This window comes from Amborella trichopoda, chromosome 1 (assembly GCF_054954075.1).
Source record: "Amborella trichopoda isolate Santa Cruz 75 chromosome 1, AtrichopodaSantaCruz75HAP2 v2.0, whole genome shotgun sequence".
In the NCBI taxonomy this organism is placed as follows: domain Eukaryota; kingdom Viridiplantae; phylum Streptophyta; class Magnoliopsida; order Amborellales; family Amborellaceae; genus Amborella; species Amborella trichopoda.
The window spans coordinates 7,168,881-7,190,956 of record NC_142336.1 but is presented as its reverse complement, the minus strand read 5'-3'; positions in this window follow the sequence as shown (position 1 = coordinate 7,190,956).

The following is a 22,076-nucleotide window of genomic DNA, read 5'->3' as shown; positions in this document are numbered from 1 at the left end:
ACCAAGGAGTACTCTCTCTCTTTCTTACTACTCACTGTCGGATCTTAAAATCGAGATCAAGAAAATACTAGCTGAGTACCTCATGAAAATCAGCATAGGACACCACCCAACCATTCTGGCTAACTCTTGACACTGCGAGCCATCTTCTGTGGACTCAATTGAAGCCATGCGTGGTCTGCTTCGATCAAGATGACGAGAAATTCGATCCCCAGCATTCATGCTCATATGTCGTCCTCGACTGCAGTGCCCCTCAGCCTTCCACCAAGATACCCCTCCAGAAAACCCCTGCCCCTATAACGTCGCTTATCAATTACAAAGTACAGACGTACTTTCACTTGAATCCTTGACCTCTAGAGTTGATGCCGCCACCACTAATCCTCTCCCTATTCCTTATAGAACCAGTGCTAACCCTGGCTATAATTCTAGTGGCAGCACTAATGCTAGCAGAGTAGTGCCATTTTTAGAACTGGGAGTTCAATCTGAACTTGATGTCGGTGCTTGAACTAGGATTAGTTTTTGCAAAATTGTGACTTGATCTAGGATTAGTGGTGGCACTAGAATTATAGAGAGGATTAGCATTGGTTTTACAAGGACTAGAGAGAGGATTAGTGCTTGCATTAAAATTATAGCCACTTCTACAAGGAGTAGAGAGAGGATTAGTGGTGGTGGCATCAACTCTAGAGGTCTCGGAAAGTGAACGATTCAGTTGCAAGTATGCCAGTACTATGCGATTGATTAGCGTATAAGACCTAATAGGGCCCTCAGCTTTGACGTCTCGCGATGATGGATCCTTCACTTTCAAAGAATTGGTCACCCCATTCCGGTTTTGTGTATATATAGGAAAATGATGGAGTCTTTAAGGATCTAGCAGTTCTGCACAGAAAAAATGATTCTCTACAGTAAAACAGAGATCCGAACTGCTGATTCATCGATCCAGACTGGTTTTGGCTGATTTACTATTTTTTCAGGTGTTTTTTTGCCAACTCACTGTTTTTTCTGTATAGTAAAATAGCGATCTAGACCACTGATCTGGACCATAGTTAACAAGTAGGGGACTATCAATAAATCGGCTCACCATAAAATCGGAAACAAATCTTTTTTATTTTAAAAATTCAGATGAAAAAATCGGATAAAAAATACGGATGGGAAAAAATACTTCATATGAAGATATCGCTAATATATCGGATTAGGCTAAAAAAATGAAGTCAAAATATCAAATAAATTTATAATATTAGAATTTTTGAAATTTTAAAAAATAAAAATTATGTCAAAGCCATCAACTACTAATTCATCTATTAAAACTTTACTAGACTAATATAATTAAGTCAATTAATTTAGATGTCTCGTGACTCTCATCCAATCATCCAATATTAAATATATAATTAATTAGTATATATATATAAATTAAATACTTTAAGAAACATCACACCTACTTATTACCTACAAAAACAAATATACTATATAAATTTAGTCATTAAAATACTTTAAATATGGTACGTGACAAATATACTATAAATTTATTCATTAAATACTTAAACATAACTCCTGTATCAAAAAAATAAATACACGATTTTTGTTTTCTCATTACAATTATTTAACTATGGTATGGTGACTATGGTCACTCCATAAGTATGGTTAAAGTTTTATAAATTTCTTTAGTTGAAAAGAAGTTTGTAGAAATTTGGGTTTTACATCTGTGTTTACTGTGTAGAGAGAAAAGAAGGAAGAACGACGGAAGAAGAGAAGAAGAGAAGAAGAGAGAAGAGAGAAGAAAGAAGAAGGAAGAGAAGAAAATAGGGCTCGGCTCATAACCATTAGGGTTTATAGATAGAAGAAGGAAGAAGAAAATGGTTTTCACAAACCCTAATGAAAGGGGCCCTAACGAAGTTTTAGAGAGAAAGAAGGAAGAACCCTAATGGAAGAGGCCCCAATTGATTTTTAGAGAGAGAGAAGGAAAATAGGATGCTGATTTGGGATAGTTTGAAAAGGGCTTTTCATTTTCTTAAAGAAACAGAGCCGAAGGATTAAGTTTGGGGAACTAATCCTATATGTACAATTGTTTGCTCCTGTAAGTTTATAGTTTACACAATCAAAAACAAAATATTGATTACTTGGTCCTGTAACCACACTCTCTACTTCTCATTCATCAGTAAAAAATTATGCTTTAAGCTTTAATTTGTGCCATTAACAATATTTTCATAAAAACAATTATCGCAGATAATCACAACAATCTGCCTGTATATGATTTCTATACACAATGATTTACTTTACAAAATGATTTGCTATAAACAATATTTCATTTGCACAATGATTTTCCAGAAAGTCAATTGAAATTTGCATCTATTTGATTAAGTTTTAACAAAAAAATCATTCTATCAATATGCAACTCTAGCTTTGAAGAACCCAATGGGGATAAAAATTTATATTTCAGTTTTTTTTTTTAAGTAAATTATTTTTTTAAAGCATGAAAGTAGCAATGGTTGCAATAGACAAAACAAGAAAAAAAAAATATAGGTAAAAAAGGATATGATTTTTTTTCCTGATTTAAATCGTATTATGAAAACAACCTGTTTTAAACGGGTTTATGAAAACTATGCCATTTTTTTGCCGACATTTTAAAAAAGTTGCCGTTTAAAACTGTTTCCATAAAAACCCTTAATTTTTTTAAAAATCGCCGATTAAGCAGCGATTTGCTAACTATGATCTGGACCGGTTTTGGGTGCCAAATCCAAGTCGTTCACTTATTAAAGTTATTGATGTTCTTTTAGGCCTGTAGGCATCAAACGGTTGTGACCCTGAGGGGCTTAGACCATCACAGGTTTAATAGAACCATAGGTACTTCTGAAAGGAAAAAAGAAAAAGAAATAAAAACAGCCCGGGTTTGGACATAGATTTCAAAGGAATTGAGTATTTTTTAAATTTTTTGAAAAAAAAAGGAAAAAGGATATTTGATAATTATCCATTGTGTATGAATTTGATTTTATCATTTTTTATATATATTAAATTTATCTGAAATTTAATATGTACGTGTTTCTCACCATTATACAAGTATAAACATAATAAAAAAGAATTTATAGTAAATACATTTACCATATTACCCTTAATAGTATAAGGGTAGTTTGATAATTTTATTTATTATGTATAAATTTACCATTAAGGATAATTTGATACTTTTATTATTATGTATACTATTAACGGTGAGAAATATGGACGTTAAATTTGAGCATAATCTGAGGTATAGAAAAAAAAAAAAAGAATTAAAATAAATTGTATGTTCTCAAAGAAGTGGAATTATCTATAAAATATGAAATATATGAGACTAATTTTTAATATTTAAAATAAAACAGGATTTATTTGTAAATTTTAAGAGTTCAAATATACCTTTGAGAATAATCATAATTTTGTCATTTTTTGGGGTTGTTTTTCTTGTATCTGGCGAGTCACACTGGTTTTTTTTTTTTTTTCTTTTTTTTACATAGGAATGCTACTTCTTTTATTTTCTTTTCTTTTGTTCTATGCATGTATATTTTATTTATAATTCTATATTTAAGGGTTTTGGAAATCAGAATATTGATATTTTACTCGATCCTTGATTTGTTCGGTCCCATGTAACATCTGCAAGTTTACACCTTGTACGAAGTCATCCACAAAGTTTCGGCTCATTTGCTTATCGGACTTTCAACTCTTAAAGTACTTCGGTTTTTCCAGTGTGATACTGATCTGTCTATAATATTCAAAAAAAGAGTTTCTTGTGCTTTTTCAATCTTTATGTAATTGGTTTTTTATTTTATTTTCTTTTTTTTTTTTTCTTTTTTTTACGCAAAAGCATCTGGTCATGTAGAGCACCATAAAGGCCACGCGACAACAATAAATCGAGGAGTTCAGGGTTGTCAAATGCTGAGTCCTCAAGCTTGTCACAGAATCGGATGATGATGGATGCTCTACCTGTCAAAGGAGAGAAAGATGCTTAGATGAGATGAATTGGAATAGCCCGAGTCGGCTCTGGATCGGTGGGGTCAGGTTCCCCGATTCTACAAGTTTCTTTATTTTTCTATTTCTTTGTTATCCTACCACCAAATAGATTAGATTTTCTTTGTTCTCCTACCACCACATAGATCGGAATCCGACTCGGCAGGTATTTGGCTTGTGAAGAGAGAGACCATACACTTAATCTGGCAAAAAGCTTCAATATATTCTTTCACCCAGTGATTTAAAAAACCGTTGGGTCGACGTAAAATTGCCTAGTCCGATTTGGGAATCCTGTGCCAATTATGCCAAAGTATAGGAAATCGTTCGGGTCTATAAGAGAACCGACGATTTGTTACAATAAAACAGTGCTTTTCTAAAGTAAAAATGCCGTTTTGCTATAGTAAGAACGCCGATTCACCGATCCAGCCCAGTTTTTGGCCGGTTTACTATTTTTGTGTGTTTTTTGTCGATTCACTGTTTTTTCCGCACAATAAAATGGCAATCCGAAACGCCGATTCACCGATCCAAATCGGTTTTTGGGATACCCCATCCGAGCCACCGAACCAGACCTGTTTGTGGGATGCCCCATCCGGGCCACCAATCCGTTTTTTAAATAAATCTCCATTTAAAAATTGTAACAAAAAATTAGGAAAAAGAAAAAAGAAAAGAGAAAAAATCCTGCACTGCCATTAAGTAAATTGAATGTCAGCGTAGCATGAGATGGTTAGATCGTCAATTTCGTATCCACAACTAGTGAGGTTTATTGGAGTAAACTATAAATAGCTCAGATCTGTGATGCTTGTGATGGGCAGCTTCCTGCGCTCTGCACGTTTAAGTGAAACAGAGATCTCGACACCGTATGGGCAACTAACGTGGCTCAGCATCTAAGTCCATGATACAAGAAAAGGAGGTTCCCAATCTTCTTATCTCACTTCACCTGCACACCCTTTGGAAAGATGTGAAGAGCTACTTCTCTCTTTTGCTCAAACCAAAAACCTCCATAATCATGTCACAGTTATAGATATGGAATGATCCAGGTTTTTACTTACCTTCAGAGAGAAGTCAACTCACTTTTTCTTTTTATTATTTATTTATTTATTTATTTATTTATTTACTGATGAAGTTTGACCTAGGTTTTATGAAAACAAAATAAAACCTCACCTCAAATCCTCCTCTAGAAAACACTTTCGGCAATAGAAATCTTCATGAAAGCTCTAAAATCAATTTCCAACACGGACAAAAAAAAATTGAAACTCAAAAAATGGTACAGATCGCATGATCTTTGAAAACTTATTTTTTAGGGCGGAACGTATGGTCCCATAATTTATTACAGTAGAGATGATTTCTTCTCACAACCAAAATGTTCAAGCATTGATGATTGATATAAAGGTTTTTCAACTCTTAAATTGCAATTATCGATGAGTTATAAGGTGAGGCTTTATTTCCTTTATCTAATTTGAGTTATTTATTTGGTCTTAAGCTTGCAAGGGTACGTGCTCTCCATGTGTTATGAATTATCGATTGTGCGATGTTTTTATTTCTATTTGTTTTCAATAAAATATTTGAAGGAAAAAATTTAGGAATTATTTTTTTTTTGAAAATTTTACATAAATTTTAAACTTTTTAAGTTAGAATGTCTTCTTGCTGCTAACCTGCCCAAAAAAATGTATACTATTTTATACAAAAAATAATTATCTTTATTCATGGATAATAAAAAATTTAAAATTGAATAATTAAATTTCATGATTATATTTTTGAGGTGATATTATAAACACAAATATTTAAAGTTAAACATTTTAATTAAAATAACAATTTTGGCCACTCTTTTTTTTTTGTTTACTTTTGATTTTCTGGGTGGCAAAATTACTAATTTAACCAATATATAATCGAAAATATAAATGACCATAGGTATTGAATTTATGATTAAAAATAGTTGTAGGTATATTTTATACTTGATATTTATATGAATTAATGATATTACTTAGATAAACTTTCAACTTATAAATATGTTTTCAACTCAATTGGATTATTAATCCACTTTGTATATATATTTTATATGGTTTAAAAATAATATTAAGAAATAACATACCCTTATAAAATATTTTATTAATATAGTTTAAATCATCTTTTAAATAAATATTTTTATAGAAGAAATCAACATTTTATTTTTAGTAAGAGGTTTTAATCTAATGGATTACATATACATCCACGTTCAAAATAATCTCACCATCCGAACTTCCTAAAAGTGCATTTTTATTTTTATTTTTGTCGTTGGAAAATGGTTTGATAGGGCGCTCTCAAGCACTGACAGATTCCTGCGACCATATAAACTTTATGGTCATATGGATCACAACAGACGTCTCCCAAGGCTCAAAATAACTCACTGTTAAGGCATATGTGCTCCATAACAACTCTCCCCCTCTCTCTCTACGTTCTACGATTTTCAGTGTATGAAAGGTTGGAAGATTTGCAGAGATTTAGTACGAGGGGAGTTTTGGAGATAGAAAGAGAGATCGCTTTCTTTTCCAGTAGTTACCAGTTACAGTTATTGTGGAGTGCCCTAGAATCACTAGCACTCTCGCATCATTTAGATCAAAGTTTCAGAGATCTGTATAATCAGTCTTTTACAAGATTCCATGAAGAATTGTTCAACAATTTTCAGAAAATCAGCCGGGTCTATGATTATAAGGAACCAGTTTGTCGGAGACCAATGGTTTAAAAACCGGATCGGTGACCCGGATTGGGCTTTTCAAAAATCCATCCGGATCGACGAATCGGCTATCCGGATCGGAATCGGGTGAATCGGTCAGAATAAAGCTTCAAAAAAATCCGAAAAAATTATTAAAATTCATTATAAATATTGGTTTTTAGGAATTCAATAAAAAATGAGGGTACTCCATTAAGAATTTTCATGTTTTTGAATGAATATGCGAATATTGATATGTTCTTTCCCTGCATGAACCGCCATTCAGCATTTAATTTACAGTATTTCGTGCTCATCCCTACACTGTTGCTGTTGGGACTCGATATGTGAATAATATGGCTGGGATAGGGTGGCCTCAGAATCATCATCTCTCTCGTTTTCTCTTTGAATAATATGGATTAAAAAAAAAAAAAAACAAATTTTCAAAAAAATCGATCATGGATTAAAAAAAAAATCACAAATTTTCAAAAAATTCTATCATGGATTACAAAAAAAAATTCGATCATGGATTAAACAAAAAAAATCACAAATTTTCAAAAAATTTAATCATGGATTACATAAAATTCGATCATGGATTACATAAAATTCGATCATGGATTACATAAAATTCGATCATGGATTACAAAAAAAAACAAACAAAAAAAACAAAAAATTCAATCGTGGATTACAAAAAAAGAGAAAAATAGTTCGATCATGGATTACAAAAAATTCAATCATGGATTACAAAAAACTCTATCATGGGTTACAAAAAAAGCAAAAAACAAAAAATTCAATCATGGATTAAAAAAAAACAAACAAACATTTAGATCATGGATTACAAAAAAAAAACAAACATTTCGATCATATATTACAAAACATTCGATCATGGATTACAAAAAATTCTATCATGGGTTACAAAAAAAAAAAAAAAAACAAAAAAATCGATCATGGATTACAAGAAAAGAAAACAAACATTTCGATCATGAATTACAAAAAATTCTATTATGGGTTACAAAAAACCAAAAAATTCGATCATAGATTACAAAAAAATCTATCATGGATTACCAAAAAAAAAAAAACAAAAAAAAAAAAAAAAAAAAAAAAAAAAAAAAATTCCGTACGGAATGGCCGATTCACTGTTCGGACTCGCCGATTCCATACAGTGAATCGGCGATTCACTGTACAGAATCGTTCGGTTCTCTCTAGAACCGGACGATTTCCGATTTTTGGGCGATTCGGTTCCTTTTTCACTATTTCCGAGTCGAACCGGGCGAGTCCGGTTCAACTCGGCGTTTTTTAAAACGCTGTCGGAGACTATTGAAAATCTGAGGATTGTAATCTTTGAAAGGTAAAGAATTTGAAAGTTCTGAAGATTTGTTAGGTTTTTTACTTTTAATGGAGTCGCCGATTTTTTTGATGAGAAGATCGAAAAATGTTGTGCAAATATGTGCTTAACACCTTCGAGGATCCCTTAAATTGAGAAGTCTTTTTTTTTTAATAGATCCTTTGAAGTTTTGAGAACTACCAAGAAATCTCAAATGTTTATGGTGAACCATAGAAGAACTTTTGCAGTTTTGAATAGACCAGATCTCTCTAGCTCATCCATCCCAAAAGACTTTAAAACATCGTTGTCTCCGTAAAAGATACAAAGGATTCCAGTCGAAAACCTAGAAAGGTTGGAGGAATCCCATATTTTATTACAATTATCGCCATCAATTTTTTACTAATACTGATATCCGAGCATCTAGGTTCCATCTTCGATATTGTTTTGGTGTTATATTTCTTTATGAGTTTCTTGATTCATATACATATATTCAGCAGGTTTAGTTTTGATAAATGCAAATCATGCCTTGCATATTGCCGTAAACAATCAAATTTGAGTCTACGTCAAAACTTTCACTAGAAAAGATTGTTTTGATGCTCAAATATATTCAAATTGATCGTCTCGACATCAAGATGCATGGACTTGAGAAAAAAATGGATTTCAAGTTTTGGAAATAGTGTACTTTATAACACATTTTTTGACTATCAATTTTCAAGATTTTCAAGCTTTCATAGATCTATAGATCTACATTAATTTTGAAGCTTTAAACTTTATAAATAAATATGAAGATATATTTTAAGGCTATCATAAAGATTTTCAGTATTGAAACTACATTTCTCAACACCATTTGAAAGTAGCCTCTAATTTGATTGTTTAGAGCAATGGTTTAAAAAGCAGATCGGTGACCCGATCGGGCACATCAAAAACCGATCCGGATCGGCGCATCGGTGATACGGATCGGGAATCGGGTAAATCGGTCAGAATAAAGCTTCAAAAAAATCCAAAAAAATTATTAAAATTCATTATAAATATTATTTTTTAGGAATTCAATAAGAAATGAGGGTACTCCATTAAGAATTTTCATGTTTTTGCATGAATATGCGAATACTGATATGTTCTTTCCCTGCATGAACTATTATTCAGCATTTAATTTACATCACACAAAAGGATAAACATAGAATTATTATGGAATAAGTATATCAACATACATGGACTACAATAAAGCATACAATTTGTAACATACGATCTAAAAATAAAATGACATACGACGTTGTTGTTCTTCTTGGTCGCGCTGGTGCCATTGATTGAATTCGTTTGACAATTCATTGATTCGATCTAAAAACGAATCATCGATATTAGCAGGCGTCTGACTATACCCAAATCCTTGAGTGTTAGTGTTTTGTTGTGTTCCCAATCCAAAATCCCCGAAGCTTGTCCATCTTTCATGCTCACCTACACTGTCGTGCTCATCTCTACACTATTGCTGTTGGGACTCGATATGTGAATAATATGGCTAGGATAGGGTGGCTTCAGAATCATCGTCTCTCTCATTTTCTCTTAAACCCCCTTCCCACTCTCCCTCATTAGGTGCAATATCACTGTCATCTCCGACGAATTGTGGATACGTTGGCTGGCTGCTTCCTCTTTCATGCTGCTCATCACCTTCTTCAAGATCTTCCTCACCGATAGCCTCAAGGAACGCTCTCTTGTGCAACACTGGCTCCTCCTCTTCTACTACCCATTGGTCTGCTGTGTCTGTGACAAATATTGTGTCTAAGTCTATCGGCCCATAGTCTTCAAGCTTCCTTCTTATTTGTCGTTATTGGAGGTTTAAGTTGTAATGAACGTCGACTAGTTTATGAAGCTTCTCCGAAGCGAGTCGATTCCTTCTAGTGGTGTGCAACCATTAAAACGTACTCCAGTTGAGCTCACAACCAGTAGCAGAACATGTTTGGGAGAGCACCTTGATTGCTATCCTCTTTAGGTGAGGTGCATCAGTACAATATATCTCCCATCATTCAGCTGGATTAAAATGTAAAAAACATTGTAAGGGCAAGAACAATTCATAAGAGTAAATATATGAATGAGCAAAATATTAACGAGAGGATAACCTGGATCCATCATAGTTCGAGAATTCCTGGCAAGTCTAATTCCGAAGGAGCCTATAGCATCCCTATACATAGCAAGCTAAAACAAATATATTACGTTTTAGTACATTATACCTCATAAATATAACAACTTAATGAAGTTCTTACCCAAACATTAAATAATACCTCTTGTATTGCAGCTATTTGGTTTCGATGGCTTCTCTCCAACCTTGCAATAACGTATCTGACCCCTTACATAATCTTGTGGGGATGTTCAGGATTCAAATAGAAAAATTTTGGGTTGAACTGGTAACCTACAAAATATATAGATAGAAAAATGTCATTTACAAGTTCATAAAAAAATGATTTAAATTGAAACATTGTAATGATATAAATATATATTTACCAGCATAATGAATTGGACGTCCAAATTTGGTGTTCCACCTCCTTTCTATAATCTCGATAACTTTGCTAGCAAAACTACGCTTCTCCCCAATAGCTGATTTCGCCCTCTCAATACCTTCATAAAGGATACCCATGGTAGCTTTCTTATCACCATCCACCATTCTTAACACCGTGACCAAAGGAGCAGTGGCCTCTACAACACTGGAACATCGAGACCAGAACCGCCTATTTGAGACTATGTTGTCCACTTTTATACCGGTACTGGACTTCGAGAGGCGGTCATTTAACCACTCTTCACAGGTAAACAATCTCTTTAATGCACCTTCAGATTCTCGAATGGAGTTCAAAGCTAAGTAATCGATCGCAAAGCGGGTTATGGCAGGCCTGATTATCTCTTTTTTCTTAGAGTGTTCTCTAAACAGAAATAAAATTTTAGAGTGGTTGTATATAAATCTCGACACCAACCGTGCTTCCTCTAGAGTCTCCTTCAAAATTTTGATCTCACCGATCTCCTCTAACATAAGATCGATGTTGTGTGCAACACACGAGGTCCATATTAGATGCTTCCTCTTATCCATCAACTTGCTGGCCGTAGAAACACATGCACGCGCATTGTCCGTAATAAACTGGACTACATGCTTATCTCCCACCTCATCTACTATCTGATCTTATAGTCGTACGTAGAAGTTTGCATCCTTTTTCATCCCTGATACTTCTTTGCTAGCCAAAAAAGCTATACCTTTTGAGGAATAGGTCAAGAAGTTTAAAAACTCCTTTTTGCTAACTTTATTCAACCAACCATCACTCATGAGAGTAATGCCTGTCCTCGGCCAACTCCATTTATATTCTTCAATCCACTTTGTAACTTCCTCCACCTCTTCATCTAATATTGGCCCACTGAGCTCATATGCCGTCGGGGGTTTTACCCCTGGCCCGACTCTCTGGATTACCATAGGTGGAAAATATGGGCTATTGGCTGCATCAAAGGGAATCCCTTTATCGTAGAATCATTTACCAACATATCTCCCCAACATGTTTCTTGTACCTTTAACCATGTCTTTTAAGGTCATCTGTTGTGACTTAAGCTTTGAGTGAAATGGGTCTTTACGACCATGACTTGCAATATTGGCACTCTTAGGTAACCTAAAAACAATTTCTTCAACATCTGATTCTCCTTGATACATATTGCCACCAACCCCTTCATACATATTTGAGCTGGGCTTGCCATACATGCTCGAGCTAGGCCCGCCATGCATGTCTGAGCTAGGCCCACCATGCATGTCTGAGTTAGACCCACCGGGCATTCTAAACCCACGTTCCCTTTGATATTGTTCACGTAAACTCAATCTTGTGACCATATCCAGCTCATTATTATACTGCTCTTCTAGGTCATTATTATATTGCTCTCCTGTATTCCTACTTGATGGCTTATATAAACTAGCTATCTCCTCATTTATCCTATGTTTGGCAATTTTTTTACCTTTGTTAGCATTAAGAATTGCCGCCATCTGTTTTTTTACATTACTAGGGACACTAGTGCATGCAGAAACATCTCCCTTAACCCCTGCCAAGTGTTACTTGAACCTATCTATCCCACTACTTATCACTCTTTGACAGTAATTACAAATAATTTTGTCTTTTTTGTTGGGATCAAGTCTTACCCCATGTTGCCATGCAGGGTCTTCTACAGATCTTGCAGGGTCTTCTACAGATCTTGACATGATTCAACTGTAAAAAGTATAAAATTAACCTGACAGTTCAACAAAAAAATTAATCACCATGTATAGCGATAATATGTTGAGGTAGTTCATGTAGTCATATTTGGTGTTATTTGTTATTGCAAAATACCTCTATTGACAATAATATTTTCGTACATATCAATTACAAACATTCAGGATAACATAATACAAAATATAAGCTCCAAACATGGCTACAACTCAATTATCAAGAACATACATTTTTTGTATTAAAAAATTAATAATAAAAACAATTCTTCATAGAGCCAGCTAACATCAGTCATTCCAACTAAAAAATGCATTAACAACAGATAAAAAAAATACAGCTTTGTATTAAAAATATAATAACATGCATTTTTTTGCATAAATAATCAATCAACATACAATTTTTACAACAAAAACTTTAACAATAAAAATTAAAAATATGGTTTAATACCTCATGATAATTAAAACCTTGTCACGATTTTCACATCTTTTCGAAAAATCATCATTTTCCAAAATATTCGATCATGGAAAAAAAAAAAAAAAAAGTACAGCAAACTCAAACAATAAAAATTAACAATTGGGTTTAATACATCATGATAATCAAAAACCTTATCATGATTTTCACATCTTTTCGAAAAATCCTCATTTTTCAAAAAATTCGATCATGGAAAAAAAAAAAAAAAAGTACAGCAAACTCAAACAATAAAAATTAAAAATTGGGTTTAATACATCATGATAATCAAAACCTTATCACGATTTTCACAACTTTTCTGAAAATCATCATTTTTCAAAAAATTCAATCATGAATAAAAAGAAATTAAAAAAACAATACAGCAAATTTTCAAAAAATTTGATCATGGATTAAAAAAAAAAATAGCAAATTTTCAAAAAATTCGATCATGGATTAAAAAAAAAAATCACAAATTTTCAAAAAATTCGATCATGGATTACAAAAAAAAATTCGATCTTGGATTAAAAAAAAAAATCACAAATTTTAAAAAAATTCAATCATGGATTACAAAAAATTCGATCATGGATTACAAAAAATTCGATCATGGAAAACAAAAAATTTGATCATGGATTACATAAAATTCGATCATGGATTACAAAAAAACAAAAAATTCGATCGTGGATTACAAAAAAATAAAAAAACAATTCGATCTTGGATTACAAAAAATTCGATCATGGATTACAAAAAACTCTATCATGGGTTAATAAAAAAACAAAAAACAAAAAATTCGATCATGGATTATAAAAAAAAAACAAAAACATTTCGATCATGGATTACAAAAAAAAAAAAAACAGACATTTCGATGATGGATTACAAAAAATTCGATCATGGATTACAAACAATTCTATCATGGGTTACAAAAAAAAACAAAAAACAAAACACTTCGATCATGGATTACAAAAAAAAAAAACAAAAATTTCAATCATGGATTACAAAAAATTCGATCATGGATTACAAAAAGTTCTATCATGGGTTACAAAAACAAAAAAAAAACAAAAAATTCGATCATGGATTATAAAAAAAAAATAAAAAATAATTCGATCATGGATTACAAAAAAAATCGATCAAGTATTACAAAAAATTCGATCATGGATTACAAAAAAAAAAAAATTATGTTCTTCACAGAGCCATCTTACATAAGTCATTTTAACTCAAAACTCCACCTCTAAGCGAATAAATTACATCCAATTGAGTACATTTTCTGATAAACAACAATATAAGGAATCAAAACCCTAAATTTTGAACACATTATCATCAATAAATCAAATCAAATCGATTAAATTGAGTAAAAACAAAAACCGCAGTTCTTTTCTTCACAAACAGTCATTGAATCTAAAAAATGAAGCTCAAATTGAATAAATCAGATCAAATTGAATACATCTAATTATAAACAACACTATAACGATTAAAAACGCTAGAAATCTAACACATTATTTCGAATATATCATGAACAAAAAATCGAAAGGCGGAAAAAAAAAAAAAAACAGCAAAAATTTGTTTCCACAGACATCTCTGTGTTCATCAAAAAATTCATGCTGTAATTGACCAAATTACATAAAATTGAATATGTTAAATCATAATAGACACAATAAAGATTAAAAACCCTACAAATTGAACTCATTATCTTCAAAATATGCAGTGAAATTAATCATATGGCTGAAAAAAAAAAAAAAACGCAAACTTCTTACCTAGTTTTGTGAACCGGTGCCTTCAATCTCCAAATAACTCTGTTTTTCTCAACGATTATCACAAATTCGTAACAAAAGGTTTTGATGAAGAACTTTACGATCAAAATGCCTACAAATTTTGAAAGATTCATGCCCTATTTGGCATGAAACACAAGGAAAGGCGAAAACCCTAAAAATGCAAGTTTCGTGATCCAAAAACACAAAATTTCTCAACCATTTAATCCATGTAAAAGCTGAATAAAGCTGTTTAAAGCCTGCAAATTAGATCATATGCCAAAAAAAACAAGAAAAATGATAAAAAAATGACAAATTTCGAAGAATTCAGTGAAGAACACTGTGCAGCCTGTGTTCTTCACGGGACTTGCCGATTCCGTACAATGAATTGGCGAGTTACTGTGTAGAATCGTCCGGTTCTTTCTAGAACCGGACGATTCCTGATTTTTTTAGTGGTTCGAGCCGTTATGGTCGATTCTCGGTTCGACTCGGCGTTTTTTTAAACACTGGTTTAGAGCCTAGGCTCTATACAAACTGCGCCCTATTTTCATCTTTAATTGTAAATTTTAAAGCTTCAAAAATAGTGTAGATCTCTATGGAAACTTGAAAATCTTGAAAATTGGCGGTCCAAAAATGCATTATAGAATGCACTATTTCCAAAACTTGAAATCTTTTTTTTTTTTTTCTCATATCCATGCTTCTTGATGTTGAGATGATCACTTTGAGAATATTTGGTCATCAAAACAACATCCAGTGAAATTTTTGAGTTGGGCTCTAATTTGATTATTTAGAGCCTCGGTTCTATATAAACTTTTTCCTATATTTTAAGGCTATCACAAAATTTTCACTATTGAAACCATATTTCTCCCCATGATTTTGAAGGTGCGTTTTATTTTGATTATTTAAAGCCTCAAGTCGATACTAACTGTACCCTTACATAGAACAAAAAAAAATGAACTACATGGTACAAGTTAGCCTACAGATGCATTCGTAGCTATAGAGGTAATGTGCACCTTCAAATTTTATCATAGTATATAATTTTGATGTAAAATATTCTTAGGATTATCTCAAAATCTATTTTTATATCGAACTATAAAATTTTTAATTTAAAAAATGGTTAAAATCAAGTAGATCTATAAACATATGAAAATCTTGAAAATAGACGGTGTAGATAATATGTTGTAATATGCATTATTTTTTAGACTTAAAATTTTTTGTTTTTTCATGGTCATACATCTCGATGTTGAGATGATCAATCAAAGGGTTTTTCAACATTAAAACTACCTTTGAGCTGCATCCGCAGTTCTACGTATAAGGTTGCAACCTTATAAAATGTTTTTCCAAGAAGACCGATTTATGCGCTTCCACGAATACTCAGCTCAGACGAGTTTTCTATATCATCACCATCATAGATCAATTGATCCTTGACCCAAACGGTGGACTATATTGTTCTCATCACCGTCCAACTGTAATCCACAGTGACAGATTCCTGTGACCATATAAACTTTATGCTAAGGCATATGTGCTCCATAACAACCATATAAAACTTGGGAATAGTTTATATAGAGCCTAGGCATTAAACAATCAAATTAAAGCTTACCTCAAAACTTTCACTAGAAGAGGTTATTTTGATGCTCAAATATCATCAAATTGATCATCTCAACGTCAAGATATATGGACATAAAACAAATAGTTTTGAAGTTTTGGAAATAGTGTATATTGTAAAGCATTTTTTTACCATCAATTTTCAAGATTTTCAAGTTTTCATAGATCTGCATTATCTACAATGTTTTTTAAGCTTTAAATGTTAAGAAAAATTTTGTATAAAACTATAATTTCTCATATTATTTCATGGTAGATCTTCTTTTTATTTTTCTTTCAAGCCGCATAAAAAAACTCTTAAAGATTTCATCATACCTCATCATCTCTTATATCCTCTTGACTTTTGATCATAAAAATTAATCCAAATTTTTTTTTTTGTACTATTTGAACCCAAAATTTAATAAGTGGAAAGGAAAAAGATGATTAAAATTTTATTTGAGTTAAAATGATATAAAAAAATTTGTTGAGAGTAATTTTTATGGTCAAAAGTCAATAAAAGATGAGTTAAGAGATGATGGGGTGTCATGAAATCTTTAAGGGTTTCTATATATCACTTAAAAAGAAAACATAAGGATGGCCTATCATGTATTAATATGAGGAATTAAGATTCTATATGAAATTTTTTTAAAATTTTATAACTAAATATAAAAATATCATTAGGGGTTTTTTTATGCCTGGTGGAAGACAAATGGAAGGAAAGTTCATTAATTAATACGATGAATTAGGGTTCTATATGATATTTTTTTAAAATTTTATAACTAAATATAAAAATATAATCAAAGCTCACCTATAAACTTTATGCTAATGCATATGTGCTTCGTAACAACCCTCCCCCTTTCTCTCCCAATACATTCCACGACTTTCAGTCCATGATAAGGGGGGGGAAGATTTGCTGAGAGAAGAGGGAGTTTTAGAGAGAGAGATAGAGGTCGCGTTCTTTTCCAGAAGTACCATTTACAGTTTACTGTGGAGTGCCCTAACATCACTACCACTTTTGCACCATTTCGATTGAAGTTCCCGAGATTGGTATAATCAGTCTTTTACAGGGGTCTCCATGTAGAATTATTCAATATTTTCAGAAAATCAGCCGGTTCTTTGATTGTAAGGAACCAGTTTGTCGAAGATTATTGAGAAGCTGAGGGTTATAATCTTTGGAAGGTAACGAATTCGCAAATTCTGCAGATTTCTTAGGGTTTTTTTTTTTCTTCTGGAGTTGCTGATTTTGGTCCTGAGAAGATTGAAAAATATTTTGCAAATTTGTGCTTAATACCTTTGAGGATCCCTTAAATTGAAAGGATTTTTCTTGATCTGATCCTTCAAAGTTTTGAAAATAACCAAGAATTCAAACGTTTGCAGTGAAACCATAGAAAAACCTTTGTAGTTTGGAATAGACAAGATCTCTCGGGCGCATCCAGCCCAAAGACTTTAAAGCATCCTTGTCTCCATAAAAAATGAGCGGATTCAAGCTTGTCCAGTACAAAACCTTAGAAAACCTCCCATCTCCAACAAAATTAACTAGTGAAAACCAAATGTAGGCATTGTGCCTACAGTCACCATGCTCGGTGTTAATGTAGGCATTGTGCCCACAGTCACCATGCGACTCGAGACCATGCCGGTGTTGTGAAAGCTTGACTCGAGACCATGCCGTTCTAAAGAAGAAGAGCGATGCCCTAACTATATTATAATTATAAGGATATAATTACAAACGAACTTTGTGATGTAATCTCAATTGATCAAATTTACCGTATAAAAGTAGACAATGCATGGATCAAATGATATAAAAAATCTCCAAAAACTCAAAACAAAGAAAAGATATCCACTAACCTGTTAATCAATTTGTGATATCTTGTCAATTTTGTGAACAAGAGACACCTGCTTTGCAATCTCAAGCATGAAAGATAGACGTGCCCATTGGTGTTTTTCCTAGTAGTCCTAGGGGTTGGTTCACTTTTGGACATGTTTCGTTTGCTTTGCTCTTCTTTTTCGGGCATGGTGTTAGAACCTTGTTCAGAGATGTTTTTGCTGGTATCAACCCAGATTTGGATGCCCAAGTAGAATTTGGAGCATTCCAAAAACTAGGAGATCCAACTACAAGAGACAAATAATCTGATACAACATCTATGTTGAGGATGTAATCATCTTAAAGAGGTTAAACTTTTAGGTTAAAATTATCAAAAAACAATACATTAGCTGCAAATATCAATAATATTGGAAAAGCATTGAGTACCTATCAAATAAGCAGAGTTATCAATAGAATTCCAAGTACAAGCTGCAATACATCAAGATAAAGTTGTTCAAAAAGTCAATACTATAGCAATCCCAACAAAAATTGTAATTCTAGATGATGGTTTCTATAATTATCAAATTCTAATAGAGCAACTCAGAAATTCACAACATTCCATCAAAATCATAACATGAAGGAAGAACCTTAACCCAAAATTTCACATTAATTTAAAGACAAACATTACAAGTTTAATGATCCTTCATCTTACTGGGGAAATTTGACTAATTACCCTCCTCAGTTTCTCCACTGTGAACATTAAAATTTTCCCTTCCAACCTTATACAAGAGCATGGCTAAGTCCATGATTTGAGGAATCAGTGAGACCCAGGCTGCCCATCTTAAAACACCCGCAGGAAGCATAACCCAGGCAGTGAAAGCAAATGTTGTATTCACCGAAAAAAATGGCCATTTCTCGCATAAGTTTACCGATCTTTGGATAATGGCCCTTGAGCTTCATCTCGGCTATAGCACTTGCAAAGGCAAGCAAGGTAAAAATGGCAAATGCGTCGAAAAGTGTGGAGTTCGACGGAAAGATGGTAGGTATTATCCGGCCTCTGTGATCATCGTAACCAATGCTCAGCAGAGATGTGGTTGCACTCATGGCGGACATCGCAACCATTTTAGTGGGAAATGAGTGGTATTTCTTGTGTACGAGCTCTGTTTCTTTAGGTACTTTATGGAGTGGCAGAATTTGGCCATCCTCTACTTTTGATTCATGTTGAAGATGATGAACCGGTGGTGAACGGTGAAGATGGTGATCATGGGGACGGGAAAATTGGTGGTTTGATACACGAGGAGGAGAAACCAGTGGTGGATGATGGAGACCAAAAGTGGTATTTTCAATTGCAACTGTATGTGACACATCTGGAGAAAATTGCTGAGAACGTGCAAGTGGATCAATCTGCATCGAATCGTGCGAGACAATCTCATTTGTTCCATGTGGAGTGCCATTACGAACACATGATAACAATAAATTGCAGAGCATAGGGTTGTCAAGTGACGCAGTTATTGAGCCTGCCACAGAGATGGATGATCTTTGGGGATGACAAGTGGTATTTTCAAATTCAACTGTGTATGGCGCATGTGGAGAAAATTGCTGAGAAGATGCAGGTGGATCGATCGGCATTGAATTGGGCGAGAACATCTTATTTAAATCCCTTGTGAAAAAAAAAAACGTCTCATTTAAACTGCGGAGCACAGGGTTGTCAAGTGATGCAGTTATTGAGCCTGCACAGAGTTGGATGATCTTTGGAGACGAAAAGTGGTATTTTCAAATCCAACTTTTCAAATCCAACTGTGTATGGTGCATGTGGAGAAACTTGCTGAGAAGATGCAGGTGGATCAATTGGCATCGAATTGGGCGAGTACATCTCATTTAAATTCTGGAGCTCAGGGTTGTCAAGTGATGCAGTTATCGAGCCTGCCACTGAGTTGGATGATCTTTTGGGTATCATGGATGGATGCTCTACCTCTCAAAGGAGAGAAAGATGCAACGGGGTTATAATCTTTGGCAGTGTTTTGAAAATCTTACAGATGAATTGGAATATCCCGAGTCGGCTCTGGATCGCTAGGCATCAGTTTCCCTGATTCTACCAGTTTTTTATTTTTTCTTATTTCTTTGTTCTCCTACCACCAAATAGCTCAAGTCAGATCGGAATGTGACTCGGGAGGTATTTGGCTTGTGAATACAGAGACCATACTCTTAATCTGGCAAAAACTTCAATATATTCTTTTAGCTTTCATAGATCTCTCTTCCCAAAAAATTGTACCAAAAAATCTGACAAAAACAAAAAAAGAAGTCCTGTACTGTAATTTAAGTAAATTGATTATGAGCATGCTATAGTGATTTAATGTCACTCTAGCATAGTGGTTAGATCATCAATGAATCATGTTTCCACAACTAGTGATGTTTATTGATTGAACTAAACTAAATACCTCATTGGGGAGGAGAACAGGTATGCTATCAGCACTGACTCTACTTTTCATGAACGTCCCACGCAATCTGTGCTTCACTGCCACTCTTGAACTCCTCAAGGCCTCTCTAAAACGGATCAATATGTTTTCTTGGAGATCAACCTCGCTTGAAGCAAGTGAGGTCGATGAAAATTTATGTGAAGCTTCAATATCGGCACCAGAAGCCGACGATCCAAGAGAAAAATATTCCTTCATCAGTCTCTGTAATTCCACAATCTCTCTAACCATCTCTCTCCGATATTTGTCTATTGTTATCGGATATTCCTCCATCTCTCTCTCTCTATCTTTATCTCTCTTTCACCCTCTCACGCACACACAACTACACACCCTCAAAAGATCTCAATATGCCTTTTCTAAGAGGTGGATCTCTATCTCGCTTTTGCTGAATCCCTCTCTCTTCTTAGAAGCTCATAGGCATATACATGGACAGTTCTTGGTTTTCAACCGCAATCACCACCAAACCACCCACTCTGTTATTCCCTTCCAAAAGTCCCATACTCTCCCAGAGAGAAGTGAAGAGTCTATTTTTTGGGCACTCATTGGTGACCATTCAAACAGTGGATGAATTTACATTCCCATTGAAACATTGATTGTAAATAGCAGTGATCTTTCCGCCATGTAAAGGAAAAAAAATCTTCACAAAATCTTCACATCCTTGGTTTCCAAGTTCGATTTTTTTTTTTTGTTTCTTTTTTTTTTTCGAAAAAGATTGGACATGGAGTTTTAGTTTTTAAAAGATACATCTTGACTGTCGTATCAAATTCTGAGGCGGGTTGTCCAATTTAATGGGTGCTAGATCAATTGATGTTGTGAAGAAACCCTCATAAGACCAGTCGATGATGATAAAATAGGTTTGGCAACGGTCAGGTAGGATCCAGCCGGACCCGGACCCAGACCCAATCGGACCCGAGTTAAAACTTAAAATATTTATGTATTTAACTATATTTAAATATATTTCATATATTGGGACCCGAAAAATGTTACTAGACCCGAACCTAGACCCGACTCATTGGGTTTAATTTTTGGACCCATACCAAGACCCGGATCGCGTCTATCCCTTGGGTCCCCGGTCAGTTCTATTGCCACCCCTGAGCGAAAATCAATGAAAATAACTAAAAGAGTACCGAAATTTACGTGGTTGAAGAGTTTGCTATAATTTCATAGTAACGTTTTAAGAATTACTTACTAGAAACGTGGATGGTTTTATTCACCCAAAAAAATTTATGGTTGGGTATGTTATAGTTTCAAAGCAACCATTTATAATTTCATAGATCTATAAAACCATACATACTCCAATGCAATATTCTGGTGTTGAACTATTCGTTGGGTTTCATTTCTCTTTTCTATTTTGGAGTATGAACGGTGGAAATGACTATCCCTCCTTTCTTAATACAATAGATTAATTAATGGAACAAATCCGCGCACATTTTTATTTTAATTTGTTTATCCATGTATTTTGAGGTTTTTTGAGAAGGTTACATACTCAAGATATCGGGTTTCAAAAATACCCTTTTGGGTGTTACAAAATTCTCTTAGGTATGGTTTTATCTAAGGAAGTGAATGGAGGATACAACAAGAGTATATAATTCCTGCCAAAAAAGGGGTTTAATGAGGAAAAATTTATTTGAATTAGTTTTTGGAAAATTATGAAAAATAAACTTTAAGTTTTGGATTATTAGAAGTAAATTTCAAGCTTTCTAAAACTGAATTTCAAGCTTTCTAAAACTGCATCCATACTTTTTTTTTTAGGTGAGATATAGTTTTGAAGCATCATGGCATTTAAAGAACCATGATGGTTTATTAAACTATCACGGTTCTAATTTAACCGTTATACT